Source organism: Eptatretus burgeri, chromosome 15, assembly GCF_056783735.1.
Source record: "Eptatretus burgeri isolate ZD-2024b chromosome 15, Ebu_testis_v1, whole genome shotgun sequence".
NCBI classification, from domain to species: Eukaryota; Metazoa; Chordata; class Myxini; order Myxiniformes; family Myxinidae; genus Eptatretus; species Eptatretus burgeri.
Genome location: NC_140975.1, coordinates 18053665 through 18070122, shown reverse-complemented (window position 1 = coordinate 18070122; position 16458 = coordinate 18053665). Strand labels below are relative to the sequence as shown.

General features: G+C 43.0%; 1 long non-coding RNA gene across 2 annotated transcripts in view; it reads left to right on the top strand.

The window, feature by feature from the left end:
• The window catches only part of LOC147011655 (uncharacterized), a 33837-nt gene extending 18455 nt beyond the window's left edge, over positions 1-15382 (top strand). For both annotated transcript variants that reach the window (XR_015051542.1, XR_015051541.1), the window contains exon 3: positions 15134-15382. This is a non-coding gene — a long non-coding RNA (uncharacterized LOC147011655). The remainder of the gene's footprint in view (positions 1-15133) is intronic.
• The last annotated feature ends 1076 nt before the right edge of the window (positions 15383-16458 follow it).

Sequence of the window (16458 nt, the reverse complement as noted above, 5' to 3'; positions counted from 1 at the left end):
TGGCCATCCACGTGATCTAAAAGAAAACAGGACTCATCTGACCAGGTGACCTTCTTCCACTGATCCAATGTCCAGTTCCGATGCTTGCGTGCCCATTGTAGGCGCTTTCGACGGTGGACAGGGGTCATCATAGGCACTCTGACCGGTCTGCGGCTTCACAGCCCCACACGCAGCAGGCTGCGATGCACTGTGGATTGTGACACATTCCTCCCGTGACAACCATTAAAATTTTCTGTGACTTGTGCCACAGTAAACCTTCTGTCGGTTCGGACCAGATGGGATAGCCTTCATTGCCCTCGCGCATCGATGAGCCTTGGGCGCCCAACACCCTGTCGCCGGTTTGTGGTTTGTCCCTCCTCGGACCACTGTCGGTAGGTACTCACCACTGCTGACTGGGAACGCCCCACAAGCCTTGCCATTTCAGAGATGCTCTGACCCAGTGGTCAGGTCATAACAATTTGGCCCTTGTCATACTTGCTCAAGTTTTTACTCCTGCCCATTTCTCCTGCATCCAACACATCAACTTCAAGAAGTGACTGTTCACTTGCTGCCTAATATATCCCACCCCTTGACAGGTGCCATTGCAACAAGATAATAATCAATGTTATTCACTTCACCTGTCAGTGGTCATCATGTTTTGGCTCATCAATATATATATACATATATATATATATATATATATATATATATATATATATATATATATATATATATATATTACATTTAATTGAAAATACACAAAGTTGACAAGATTTCATCCAGGAAGCTGTACATAAATAGCAGTATTCATCCCATGTTATTTGTGGCTCCTGTCTGATAATTTAACTTCCAGCATTTTGCTGAATCCCCTTATTGTACCTGTTGGTTTGAATATGAAAATTATTTTTCAGGCCTTGTTAATTATTATGCATTGAAAAGCAAAATGATTACATAATGTATTTTATCACTTGAAACCAAGGGAGTCAAGTGTCCCATGCCAAAAAAGTCTCAAATGTAACACGTCCTTCATTAAAATAATTAACACCTATTAAAAACGGTGCAATTTTTTTTCAATGAGATTTGCAATAATATACTCAAGTGTTTGATCTTTCTTCACCTGAGATATCAAGTTGTACAATGAAAGACTTTCAGAGAATTTTGAACTTGAACATGTTGTTGAAAAATCTGCATCTTTGTGGTCACATGTGTAACAGGGTCCATTTTCTGAAATTGACTAATTATCTTAAGATCAAATGTCATAATTTTTTTTACTGATGGTGTTCTCATGACAGCTAGCGAAGATGAAGATGAAAAAGACATTCAAATCCAACTCCTTTTTGATTAATTTTGCGAGGGTAAAATTCTCCAAATGTCCTATACATAACACGTGTGGATATCTTGGACTTGCCTGTCCACAGCCACATCGCTGGACTTGGTATTCCAATGGTGGGGGTGTGGCAAAGGAGATTCACCATGTTCTCACTGATGGTCACTGGTGGTTGTCCAGAACTGCAGGATCTACCGGAGTGCACAATTCCTTAATACCGATCACAGGCTTGTTGGAGCAACTCTGAAGCTGCGGCTTAAATCCCAGAGAATGGTACCATCCCAGCATGGACTGGATGTTGGCAAGCTCAAGTATGAAAGGGTAGCTGTTGAGTTTGCGAATGAGTTGAGTGGGGTCTCGGAGATATGGATGTTTCAGGGGATCGTGAAGATTTGTGGAGTGCCATCAAGTCTACCATCCTTGATGTTGCCGGTGGGTGTCTTGGAACCCATCATCATGTGAAGAGGATGACCAGGCTTGATGGCAGAACTGAGCTGTTCAAGGAGCAGAGGTGTAACACTGTACATCCCCTGAGGGCAGACAAGGAGGCCTATGTGCGAGGAATCTGTGAAAGGGTAGAGTATCACCTGTTGTCAAGTGATTCTAACCCTACTTACGGAGTAATTGGTGCACTGCATTCCTCCAAGCCTGTCTGTCGGTATACAGCAGTTTGGGTGCAGGTTGATGAGCTCTTGACAGAGAAGTCTGAAGTGAAGGCCCGCTGGACGGCACTTTGAGTGGCTGTACCAGGCTGACCCACCACCTGTTGAATTGGATGTTAGGGGTGGTACTATCCCTATTGCTGACCCTCAAATCAACTGTGGACTGCCTTTCTTTGTAGAAATAGAGGCTGCAGCGAACCAGTTGAAAGGGGGCAAAGCTCCTGGGATCTGTGGCATCCATACTGAACTTCTCAGGGCTGGTGGAAATGTTGTACTCGTGTTGTTGCATGCAGTTCTGTGCTCCATTTGGAGCACAGACCTCATCCAAACTAACTGGAAGAGGGGCCTTGTTGTCCTTGTCTGGAAAGGGAAGGGCAATCACCAGGAATTCAACAACTACCGAGCGGTAACATTGCTCTCTGCTGGGCAAGGTCTTTGCTCGGATAATTCTTGAATATGTTCACCACCATCTGCTTGGGCACCAACACCCAGAGCAGTTGGACTTTACACCAACGAGGTGAACGATTGACCGTATCTGTGCTCTTCGGGACCTCACCGAACGCAGTCGAGAGTTTCAGCAGGGGCTGCTTGCTGCTTATGTTGATCTCCACAAAGCGTTTGATTCAGTGAATCGGGATGCCCGATGGAGGATCCTTGGTCTTCATGGGGTGCCACCGAAGCTGATCAATCTGATTTCTGAACAATACTTTGGTACTCAGAATGCTGTAAGGTGTGGTGGTTCCATCTTTGACTTATTTCCAGTTGTTATTGGAGTTTGGCAGGGGGTGGTTGCTGGCCCCACACTTTTCAGAGTTTGTATGGGCTAGATTCTGTGTAGGATGTACGAGAGATCAAGCTGCTGTGCATCGTTTGGGAATGTCAAGATCTCTTACTTTGATTTCGCAGATGATACAGTTATCCTTGTGAAGACTCTGGACATCCATGTGGGGACTCTCAAGGTGCTGAATGAGTAGTCAGAGCCACTGGGATTACGGGTTTCCTGGGTCAAGACTAAGATCCAGGCTTTCAATGACATCTTGGATGCCTATATCTTGTCTGTTCCTATTTGTGGTGAGGATGTCTCTTTGAAGGTCACAAAGAGATTCACTTACCTTGACAGTAATATTAATGTCTCTATATGTTGTGAGCCAGAGGTAAATACACATCTGGGACTGGCCTGGGGAGTCATGGATTTACAGGACCATGGTGTGTGGTGCTGTCAGTTCCTGTGCAGGAGAACCAAAGTGCAAGTCTTTAAGGCCTTGATTCTTCCAGTCCTCCTTACGGATCTGAGACAAAGACTTGATTTTATATTACTAATGAGGACCTTCTTAGACCTTGGATAGTTATACACCTCGTTCGACCTCGACAGACTGAGGTAGACCTAATCGCAGGTGGAGTTTGGATAAATCAACTCGGTACATGTTGGATGTGAAGCTGCAATCCCAATGATAAGGGGCTGTACACACATACATGACTTTTTTTGGCATTTTTTGACACCTTCCACCCTCCCCCCCCCACCCCTCCATGACGGTCGAGGATGTTTTGCCTGAACCACACCCCAAAAAATTCTCGACTCTTCGAATGAGAACAATGTCACCTTTTAAAATTTCGATCAGCTTCCATTCTGCGAGTTGTTTTTATCAGTGGCATCTCACAGCTCAGTGAATGGCTTTGTGTTGCTCTTCGGCTCCCTCCAAATTTTACAAACTTCGAGTTGAACTTCCTTCTTTCTCAATTTCACAAAGCCCTCTCGTAGCTTCATGATTTAAACAGCCCCCTGCACCATTTTTGGTTGTCCTGCCATGGTTCAGGGAAATCCAAGATGGCTGCACCCATGAAGACAAAGTCACATGACTGTGGCTCTGACAGCCTCCCTCACCCTCTCACACTCTGTGACGCTCTGGGAAACACTCCACCCACCCCTCAAAACGTCACATATTTTATGTGCAGCCCCTAAGAAAATATGCACTTGGCTGTAAGCACCAGCGAGGCCAATTAAATGTATTTTGGCCTTCCAGAAAACCGACTTCCTGCTTTCTGGTGGTGGATCATTACTTTGTATTGCCAGGACTGAGCCACGTCATCTGAGCTCGGTAGGTGTCGTTTATTTTAACGCATTTTCACATCGCAAGATGCAACTGACACTCGACGGAGTCACAGAACAAAGGTTGCATGCTCACGACGTGAGACCCTCATAAGGCGAGCGAGGCTCATTAAATTTTAATTCTGCTACCTGCAACTGCAGAAATCATTCTCCACCACCGCTGCCGCTGCAGGAGGGAGCTGGCTGGGTGTCTTGCACGCTCAATTAGGGCAGAGGCAACCGTAGTCGAAATAGGTCATTCCTAAGCACATCTGGAGGAATTATTATCTCGAAAAAGCCTCCAAGGCAGTAGTAAATAGGAAAACATGCGTGGGGGGGGGGGGCTCTTTTATTTTATCCCTGACATATTAATTGTCGTCATCGCAAACGTGCACTTTCATAAATCCGAGGCTGTTTCAAGAATACCGTGAAATCATATCCAAAATTGTTACCTTCTCAGCTCATGCCAAGCAGTAAGTGAATGTCAATTACTTGATGTTGCATTGCTGTGATAGCTTGATGGTGTCAAGCATGCAATGAAATGTTTTACAAGTGCAAGGCATCGTGGGTTACTTTAAAATTTCAAATTATGCTGCAGGGCATCTTTTCCTTTGCCAAGGTCCTACTAGATATTTGAAGCTTTCTTGATTAAACACTGCCAACCGTCTTCTCCCCATCCACTGCCACCATCTCACCTCCCCTCACCACCCACCCACTCCACATCTCTTGCACCCAATTAAAAATGTAATATTCCGCTGCCTCTTGTGGTCCATGGGCTAACTGTGAGAGGGTGCGTAGACTGAGCTGTCGTAAGGTCGTAGGATAATTAAGAGGTAGGAAGACGTCATTTTGGCCGATCATGTTTGTGCCATATTTGCGCCACGGCACACCCACCTACTATAGGTGTCTAATTATGCAGTTAACACCAAGCAGTGAATTTGTCCAGAGTAACGGGCCTCCGGCACACAGCAACCTTATTATTATTTTTTTTTGGAAGGACATCATGGAATATTTTGCACCCACAACTTAAAATGCACTTCAAATTCTGATGAGCTCGAGATGCAGGGCCTATCAGAATAAGTAGTAGTGCATCAGGAGATCATGCTGCATGACATGGTTTTAAAGCCAGTTGTCCTGCCTTGTAACTTTCTTGCCCTGCAACACTTCCATTGGTAACCGGGATTGTTGCAGCAAGATTACTGTTTTGGATGCAGCCTTTGGCTGCTGATTGCATCATTGCTGGGAGCGTGGCCATGCCGCCGATGCAGTGGCCCTTGTTTCCAGGAAGCAGGTACTCATTTTACCGACCTCGGAAGGATGATCGGCTGAGTCAACCCACCTGGTGTTATTTAACGGAACTACAGGGGCTCAAACTCAAGACCCTAAGGCAGCTACGTTAACCATTAAGTCAACACCAGGCTTGGAGTGAGATGAAATGAAGGAGGATTTTTCAAAATACGACGTTCCACATTTTTAGAATTTTCCTATCGGTGGAATAAGGGTTAAAATTTAATTGATTTTTTTTTTCAGGATAGTTTCCTCCAGTCCTCATTAATTGACGTCTTCTTATTTACTTTACATTATGGTATTGTATCCACAATTTGACGGAAGAGTAATGTGGGGGCAAGACACCCCTGTCATGGGAAAGGAGCGGCAAGATCCTCCATCTGCCTGTTTATGTACAACCCTGGTTCTGTTCATTATCCGTTTTGTATTTGAAATTCCCTGAAGGATATCGTGGAATATTTAACGCCCACACCTTAAACGCACTTCAAAGTATGATGAGCTCATACCATCAACCAGAGAGCCCTCTATTGCGGACATTTAGGATACCGACCATATATCGAAGATATACGAGGGGTGGCTTGGGGTGGGGGATTTTGCCCCACCTTGCTCTATCCAAGAAATATTTCTTAAAGTGATATTTCATCACTCGAAGATCCTTCTCCAGGCATTTTTGTCAAGATAATGCATATTGTCATGGAATGAGCATTTGGCATTTTACTTAGTTTTATGGCGGTCAGACCTGACAATTCTTTAACTCTGTCCCTAAATGCTTGCCTCGAAAACGATTTTTTTTTCTTCATTTTAGCATCCACTAGAGTCTTCATTCTAACAATGACTGATGCCTTCCACCGATTGACAACAGAATTTTCCCATGACACCTGCTCGATGCGCAACCTCCATTGAGTCTCTTTTGAACGCTTTTACGTAAATCCTCCATTATAAAATCAACAATTTGGGATCAATAAAATCACTACCATCTGTTTTTTTTTTAAGCATTACTGTTGTAGATAATGATTTTTTAAATGTTATTCAACAAGTCTTCTCGAGGAGGTGCAACGTGAAGTTAAGTACCGAGCTATTCCGTATCCTGTAATAAAACACAATCCATGGAAATTGTACAAAACTAAATATCAGATAATCCACCTATATACTCATAACCGAACATAAAGCCCGCACATACTGTAAATACAGCACATATTATTGTCAAAGCTCTTTTGTGTGGGATTGATGGTAATCCTGTGTGACAGGTAAATCTAGGAATTTTATTCAATCGCTGAAATGCCATCACAAAATTTGGCCGCGATATAGAAATCCAACTTATCATCTGTTGAGTGCTCCATCTTGAAGGATAAATATCCCTCTTATGTTTGCAGAATAAGAAATGAGTAAATAAACTTCGTAGCATTTTATTATTTTATTTACCATTAGTATGAATGATGAAAATTTCAGTTTTTGTCGAATGAATTACGATGTCGCGCGCGTCGAGTGTGTTATGTATTTTAACCCAGGACGTGGAGCTCTTTCGTGGAAATCTCATTTCATTACAGGGGGTGTAATTAAACGTCAAGAAAAATCACAATTTCATGGGAAAAGACTGGTTAATTCCATAAACCCTCACTTTGTAAAAAAAATAAAATAAACAGATGATAATATGGAATTGCCCTGGCTTTGTGCCAGCCCTTGACTCCTCCGAGGCAGTGATTTGTTCCCTCGTTTTTGTGGCCTTTATGGTTTCCTGAAAAACTTTCTCTGTTGCATTGTATACCATTTATTCCCTTTATAATCTTTGGGCTGCTTTTCGTGCCAAAATTCGTCACCGTTCGCTGGCGAGCACCACCAAATTGGTACACCTCATGCAGAGGCTCATGGGAAGTTGATTTCATCACGATTGGCAGACAAACCCCACGATATTGGTAAACTGTGCACTTAATCCGTTCACCTGTATTCCCACATGGACAGTGTTATGCATGCATGTTATAGTTGACAGTGACAAACTTTATAAAACTATCATTTTAAACCAACATTACTTTAAAATGACACTATATTCATCTTTTTTTTATTTCTAACTGTTGGAGTTGTATTGCACTGATCTGGCACGATGGCCGAGAGGAACATACTCTAAGCTGTCTAGCCTTGGTTTGAATCCCGACCCAAATATAAACTGTTAGGGTTAGGGATAGCATGGGAATATGCACAAATATGAATCCCACAATAGCATGGGAATAATTATGGCCGTTAAAGAATAATAATAAGAAGATACTGCATTAATTGCACTCGCAGCTGCATTTAAGTCTGTCGCAGTATGTACTGTCATTATTTTATTCCATAATTTCATGTCGGTTGATTGTATTTCAATTAACCCTAAAAATAACCACAAACATTGTATTTTTAAGATATGCACTACCTGGTGTCAAAGTAAACCTGACTATCTGTACATTGACAATTCAATTTGTTTAATAATATGGCGTAGGTGTTACCGAGAAATGAGGTCAGAAGAGACAGACATGAATGCATATATTGCGTTTGCCTGGTGTACTGTATCACTAAAAATGTTCTGTCCTCACGCAATTTCGGAACCAAAATACAACTCAAAAGCATCTGAAAATGCAAAGCCCATCCAAAGGAATGCTAAACCTTTGATCTTTTGACCAAATTATTAATTTGTCGTCTCAATATTCTCATAATAAACCTTAGTAGTGGGGCAACTTAGCTAAATATAGCATAACAATTGTGCATTTTGTGAGGAAAGCACCAAATTTGGCACACTAGTAGCCTATCATATTATGAACAGATTTGGATAATGGGCCATCTCAAATTCAGCCGCTGATGGCTGTGGCAGCCATTTTCCACTGCCATCAAAAATTTGAGATGGCCCAATATCCAAATCTGTTCATAATATGATAGGCTACTAGTGTGCCAAATTTGGTGCTTTCCTCATAAAATGCACAATTGTTATGCTAAGTTGCCCCACTATAGTTGAAAATTTGACAACAAAAGCTCAAATGATGATTAAAATTTCAGGTCATTTGGATGAAAATTGACGATTTTATGTCACACTGACCTTTGACCTTCTGACCAAATTCTTCATCTGTCTTTTCTATTTTCTCATAACAACACTTTGTTGAAAATTTGATGAAAAAAGCTCAAATGGTATAAAAGTTACGGGCCAGACAGACGTAGACGACGCACAGCCCTGGCACTGGATGCAGTGGCAATTGGAAGTTTTCCTGCAAGAATGTTCAATTAATTCTGGGTTTTGGGGACAACTCCCCTTCTCTTCACCAAATACACGGTGGAATCTTCAGCCGGCACTGCACGAGGATTGTTTTGATTTGCTCGAACATCCTTTACTTTCATGGCAGAGAATGACTCAAACCAAAAAGACGTTAAACATTCAGAATGGGTTCTACTCATTCTCTGCCACGTGATTCTTGATAGATGGGTCCTTCGACATACATTGATGAATCATGCTGCTTGTGAATCACCAGGATGACAGTTTATAGCTGGGTCGGGATTCGAACCCAGGCGAGACAACTTTAAACCACCTCAAAGCCAAGTGTGCACACTTCTAATCTATCCTGCCAGCCCATCAATAACGGTAATGTGAGGTGAAGAGGTCACTTGAAAAAAAACAAAGACTGCATCGCCATCAAGGTATGTTCGAGTAGAAGGAAGCACCAAAGGGCAAATGGTGGTTCACATAAAATAAAAGAAGTGTTGAACATTCATAAATTAAAATAGAAGATTCAACTAAATTGAGTGGGGTTGGGGAGGGGGTCAAAGTGCATGCGGTCAAAGCCATTTTAGCTCATTCCAACATGTTATCATGCCACTTATCTCTTTGCTGATGATTCCACCCTCTCCTGGAGCATTTGTTATCCTATAGACAGTCAGGCAGCAGCTTCTTCCCTCCCTGCAGACCTTGATAGAATCAGGAGCTCGTCCAACACTTGGAATATGTCTTTCAACCCTGACAAATCCCACAAACTAACCATGTCTCTCCGAAACGAGCATCTGGCAAATTCTCCCATCTACTTCCTAAACAAACCACTTGAAGAGGTAATAAGTGACTCAAACTAGCTTTTAGGCCTCACCATCAGCCAGGGGCGATGCCAGGGCCATGCAACCCATGCAATTGCATCGGGCCCGAGGCAACAAGGGCCACTGCGTGACTGATCGTGGTACACAATCTTTTGAGAAGGAGCTCCTGAGGGTAGTGGTGGTGGAGGCAGGTCCCACTTTACTGACAAAACACATCAACTTGTGAGTGGTGTTCAACACAGCACAAAAAGAATGCTCCAATTCAAGGGGAAAAAAATGTCACGTGATGAATCAGGAAGAAAAAACGTTTTCCCCTGTTGTTGAACTAGAGAAGACGATTACAGAATTGGGGACTGAGGTTCGTAGAGAAATCAGGTTAAGTGGAATAATAACTACGTTTATAGTGTACAAATGCAACAAGAATGGCAATTAAATGTGGACAACGTCTAATGTTAATACAAATCGATATTATTGAGCAAATCCACACGACGATTCATTGTTTGATTAACAAAACAACCCTCCTTAGTAAAAGGACAAACCCACGTGCGCCACGGCGAAGCATTGTGGTCTTTTTTTATTTTTATAATTGGAAGTGTGTTGGAGCAGCTGAATATGAAACTAAATTACCCCAACGGCGCTGAAAAGCAAAAGATAGCGAAACAGAAGGCAAAAATGATTGAAAATCTAAAATTAACTTCATTTTTGCTAAACAACAAGCGGTAGAGAATCTGCATCGGCACCATCTTCTGAACCCCAGGAGGGGAGGGGTGGTGGTGGAAGGGGGCCAAACAAAGTAGCGACAACGCTTGTCTTATGACATAATTAGTCCCCCTAGCTAGATGAGATTGGATAATTAACCACAGACATGCCGAGACAGACAGACAGACATCAAATTGCATATTTTAGTATGGGGACAAGGGCCCCCACCGGGCCAATTTGTGTTTTGCATGGGGCCTCGAAATGTCTAACGCCACCACTGCCATCAGCCATGATCTTTCTTGAGCAGACCATATTTCCAAGATGGCCTCCAAAATTCCAAGATGGCTTCGGCATCTTTTGTTGTGAATAGTCTTTCCTTGGCAAATCTGAACTTTTGACAACCTACAAGGCCTTCATTCGCAGCTTGATGGAGTGCTGCTCTCCCCTTTGGGCTGTTGCCATTGCCTCACACCTTGCCCTTCTTGATGCCATGGAAAGCAAGGCTTTAAAAATCATTATGGGAACTCCCATGATGAAGCTGAATATCTAGGTCTGTTACTTTCATGTCACAGACGGGTTAGTGGCATCTGTATTGTACCGCCTCCTTTTTGGTCTTGCACTCTCAGCCCCTTCCTTGCTCTGTCCACCCCCAAGTATTTGCAGAGTGCACATTGTCCACCATCAACCCACTTCTGGTGACTCCTCTCAGCACTCCCAAATTCCAGGATAACTGCTCACCTCAACTCATTTGTTCCTCTTTTTTTCCCAATTGTGGAATCAACTTCCACTTTCTCTTCAATCTCATTCTTCCCTCCAGGTCTTCAAGACAGCTGTTCACCACCATCTCAGATCATCCCCCATCCAAAACCATGATCTCCCCAAAAAAATTTCCCAGTTTTTCCTTAGAGTTAGCTTCTGTATCCATCTTATCCACCTCATTCTGCTCCCCCTCATTCTTATCCATATCCCTTGTTGTCCATCTCCAATTTATTCTCTCCCTTGGCCCTGCTGTTGGCATTGCCCCCCCTTCTCTTTCTGCTGTTCCCTTTGTTCTGTTGCATCCTGATCTGTTATGTGTTCTACCTCTTCCATGAGCCTTGACTCTGTATAAAAGAAAAAAAATTCCCTTGTATTTGAGTGGATGGAGATGAAAATATGAACAAAAGTGCTTTCAAGCAGCCCCTTTCTGGTTGAGTCGACACATTTCGGAATGGAGTTTTTTTTTTCGAGATTTTCCAGGGATCAAAGTTGAAAATCAATCGGAAAATTTAAGTTTCTTGCCTACCAGGTATTAATATTTCGACTAACAGACAAAACTTTCCAATATAATATCTTACCACAGCCCCTCCAGATTGAGGAAGAGAAAGGAGAGTTTGTTGCCTTCCTTTGGGTTTCACTGGGGTTAAAGTGCAAACTCGGTCATGAAATTACCTTTGTTGATACCACACACATTAAACTTTCTGATACCACATATGAAAAGGCTGAATGCCTAAACTAGGTGCTTGCATCGAAATCTTGTGTCCAAAACCCATTGCTTTCTGTACCCACCTTAGCCAGTCATACCCAATTGTCCCTGGTCTCTGTGTCCTTTTCTCCTGACAAGGTGGAGAGCTTGATGTCAAACCTCGACTCAGATTCTGCAACCAGTCCAGACAGCATCAGCCCACTTGTCCTAAAAACCTGCTCTTCCTCACCCTCTCTCTGTTCTATCCACCCTCTCATTTGCTCAAGGTCATCTGCCATCTGCTTGGAAATCAGCAAACATTACTGCCCTGCATAAAAAAGTTGCAAAAGCATATCCCTGTGACTGCAGAACAATCCGCCTTCTCCCAATCATCAATCAGCAAGGTTGTGGAATCCAACATTGCTTCAAACATTAAATCCTTCCTCTTTTCCAATGGCTTGATTTCCGATCATCAATTTGGTTTCAGACCAGGTCACTCCACCGTGGATATGCTGCTTCTGCTCTCCCAACAGTGGATGGAGGTCCTCAATGCCGGACATGAAATCAGAGCCATATCCCTGGACATATCATGTGCTTTTGACATGGTCTGGAACCCTGCCCTGCTCACCAAACTCTCTTCCTATGATATCCAAGGCCATCTCCACTCATGGCTCGCAGACTTCCTCTCCTGTCACAGTCAACGTGTGGCCCAAAATGGAGTTCTCTCATCCCCTCTTCCTGTCCAGGCTAGAGTTCCTCAAGGTAGTGTTCTGGCACCTGTTCTTTTTCTGGTTTTCATCAATGATCTCTCCGACTCTCTGGAAAATCCTCTTTATCTCTTTGCTGATGACTCCACCCTCTGCCGCACCAACTATCATCCCTCAGACCGGCATGCAGCAGCTTCTTCACTCTCTGCAGATCTGGGTAAAATCACAAACTGGTCCAACAAGTGGAACATGTCTTTCAATCCGGACAAATCTCACTCTCCCTATGTCTCTCCGAAAGGACCGTTTGGACCCCCCATCCACTTTCTCAACAACCTTCTGGAAGAAGTCCTTTCTTTCAAGCTTCTGGCTCTCACAATCTGCCATGATCTTTCCTGGGAAAGCCACATTTCCAACCTGGCCTCAAAAACCATTCACCGACTGGGAATCCACCGTCGTGCAATGTCCTTCCTCGGCCCACCTGAGCTCCTGACCACTTACAAAGCTTTCGTCCACAGCCTGATGGAGTACTGCTCTCCCCTCTGGGCTGGTGCTCCTGCCTCCAACCTTTCTCGGCTTCATGCTGTAGAAACCAAGGCATTTCGGCTCATTGGCATCTCCCGCGATGAGTTTGAGTCTTTAGGCTTCTCACTCTCTCAACGCAGACAGGTCGGTGGTCTTTCTGTCTTCTACCATCTCCTCTCCAGTCTCGCCCCCCCTCGCTCTGTCTGCGATTTGTCCCCACCATATTTCCGCAGGGTGCTCAAGGTCTGCCAACAACCCCTTCTGGAAAACTACCAAAATCATGAATCACTGCTCACCTTCACTATTGCATTCCTCTTTTTCCCCACCTTTGGAATAAACTCCCTCACTCTATTCAATCCCATTCTTCCCTCCAGGCCTTCAAAACAGCTGTTCACCACCATCTCTTATCATCCCCCATCCAAATCCTGGATCTTTTCTACCCCCGTTGATCCACCCCAAGCCCACCTCATTCAAATTCCCTGCTTTCCTTCTTGAAACTCCCTGTAATGTCCATCTTTTATTCCCCATGTTCCCCACCCCATCCCTCTCCCTTCCACAGATCTCCTAATGTCTCTGTTCCCCACTGTTTTGTCCTTCCCACTCCCGTCCCTCCTGTCTCATGCCCCCCCCCCCTTGCTGTGCGTTGTGTGTAAGTCTCATATGAGCCCCGACAAGGTATACAAAAAAAATAAAATAAAATAACTAAGGTTTTTCAGGCTGACAAACCTCTTTTTTTCTTAACCAATGTGGACAAGTTCCAAAACCATCGATTTTCTACCCTCGTTACCACTCCCCCCCTCCCACCCCACTCCAATCCTTCCCCAACTTCTAGTTTTCCCTCCTGAGAGTTTCCTTCTGTATCCATCTTGTCCATCTCATGCAGCCTCTCCTGCCCCCATTCACCCCCACACCCTTTGTTTGTCCAAGCCTGCCTCTATCTTGGCCTTCGACTCTGTTGTTGGTGTTTGCCCCCACGGATTGAAGTAAAGTAACGCCCAAAACATCAGCTTTCTTACTTCTCACAGTGATTAGCACAACTCGATCAACATCCTGTTAATTTAATTCCCTGCACAAACATACCTTGCCACAACCCCAAAATAAAAGTGCAGCCAGATTTTGGTTCTGTCTTCCTTTTTAATAGTAGACAATTTAGAGGTCAACAACACTAATTAACCTCCGCCATCGAAGATCGGAGGTTACTCTTTTCACCCCGTTCTGTTTGTTTGTTTGCTTGTTTGTTTGTGAACAGTATTACGGAAAAACTCCTCGACGGATTTCGACGAAACTTGGTGGGGGGGGGGGGGGGTTAGGTATGGTCCAAGGATCATGCCATTAGATTTTGGACTTGGGGACCCCCCCCCAAAAAAAATTGTTAGAGAAAAAAAAAAGGTTTTTTTTTTGCATTTCTACATGTTTTAAGTGATTTCCAACCACCCCCCCCCCCCAAAAAAAAAAATTGTTAGAGAAAATATATATAGTTTTTGCATTTCTACATGTTTTAAGTGATTTCCAACCCCCCTCTCCCCAAAAAATTTGTTAGACCAAAAAAAAATATTTTTTTGCATTTCTACATGTTTTAAGTGATTTCCAACCCCCCCCCAAAAAAAAATTGTTCGAGAAAAATAAAAATTTTTGCAACTTTTTTTTCAACAAAATTTCGATTTCTTTTTTTTGCATTTCTACATGTTTTAAGTCATTTCCAACCCCCCCCCCCCCAAAAAAAAATGTTGGAGAAATGAACTATAACTGTCAGCACTGTTGACATCATATTTAATGAATAAGATATAAGGTTCACTTGAGTGACCCAGCAGTATTGGCGGCGGATGTTTTGCACTCTCCCGAGTGCTCCCCCTCTCGTTGGTGATGAGATTAAAGGTTTTGGCCTGCTGAACCTTTATCTTTCCACCAATCCAGGCAAGACTGGGCAATACACAGCTCTTCTGTCATTCACAAGTTCCAAGTAATATAACTTTAACAGTCCACAAAGTTGAGTATACGAATGTTTGAAATTTAGCAAAAAACATCTTATACACGTAGTGTGGAATTTACATTACAAACTTTACATCACTATAACGATAATGAATATTCCCCCAACCCTATCCCCAGTCTAACAGTACCGGTGGTATATAATATAGTCCCTATTTCTATTATTCCTGCCAGTTCCCAAGACTTAACATTTCCTCATGTTTGACGACTCCTGTCATTGTTCTGACATTCTCAGATGAGTATCCAAGATTTCCTGGAGCTGAACTCTGTCCTCCTAACTATCCACCCCTCGTACCATGCACCCTTGAATATTGGTATCCCACTACCACTTACCACTTCCCAACCTGATTGACAACCTAAAATACCATTAATTGCTTCATCTTGCTTTGCCAGATTTCAATCCAGTGATCACTGCGACTCTTGACATGACAGGTCGATCCCCAAGCTACACCTACCCTTCCCTGCAGAGAAACCCAAGCCATGCTTATGGATTGGAAAAGCTTCAGATAGTAACAAATATGTCATTTTCTCATCAGATGCATGGATTTTGTTTGAAGTGTGGTTTTTATTGAAAGTGCCTCTCTGTTTATGTCTGATACGGTTAAAATCATTTTATCACTTTTCAAATGTGGATCAATAAACTCGTGCAACTCTACACACAAACAATGGTCTTCTGAAACAACAGGAGAAAGATCAATTTTTATAATCCTGTATCTGACAAACCCTTTTGTACAGGTTAGGTGCTCGCTTAGCATCACTTTACTTTAAAAACTTACAGAGAAGGACAAGAAATTGTGAACTTTCAATTATTGCAATTGAATCGGTGGCGAATCGATGGATTATCGAATTTGAAGCATTTTATAAAAGGAGGGTTCGATGTGTGTTTCAACTTATTAATAGGAATAGGTGATTTTCTCACTATTTTGAAGCAACCTCTGTGGGTTACAACAGCAAGAGCAATCAGCAGGAAGACCTTACAGAAAACGGAGCCCCGTGGATGGACCGGTATGTGTGGGGGAAGAGAGGGGTGAGAGGTTACCTTCTGGCTGTTGTCGGTATGCAGTGTGTGCAGAACATTATATGGTGATGTGATTCGACACATGGTTGGAAGAAGTAGTCTTTCTTTGCTTTATTAACCATTCCTACTTTTGCATTTTCTACAAGATCATACCTGAGAAAAATACCTGGCTACAGGTGCCAAGCAGACGAGATTCTATCACATTGTTTTACACACAATACACAAGGAAACTGGACGCAGGAGGAGGCTATTTGGCCCACCATGTCTGCACCACATCAACACCACACCAATTACATCCATGGAAACGACGAGATGTCATTGGAGGAATGATCGGAGGAATGTGGATGGGACAATGTGGCACACCCAGGGACATCCCAACAGAGGCAAAACAAAATAATGGGCAAATATATATATATATATATATATATATATATATATATATATATATATATATATATATATATATATATATATATATATATTGTTACGGCTGTGGAAATTCGCAAACCACCATTCAGGGCCCTAAAGTGAGATATCTCTAAGTACATGTGTAGTTAGCTCCACCCGTTGTATAGAGGGATTTTATGTGATTCATTCGGGCTGCGATCCTTTGAGTTAGGCGATTTTCTGTTCTATCTTTATTTTGAACCAACCACGCCTCAACCGCCATCACACAACAACCACCTTAACCACCACACCA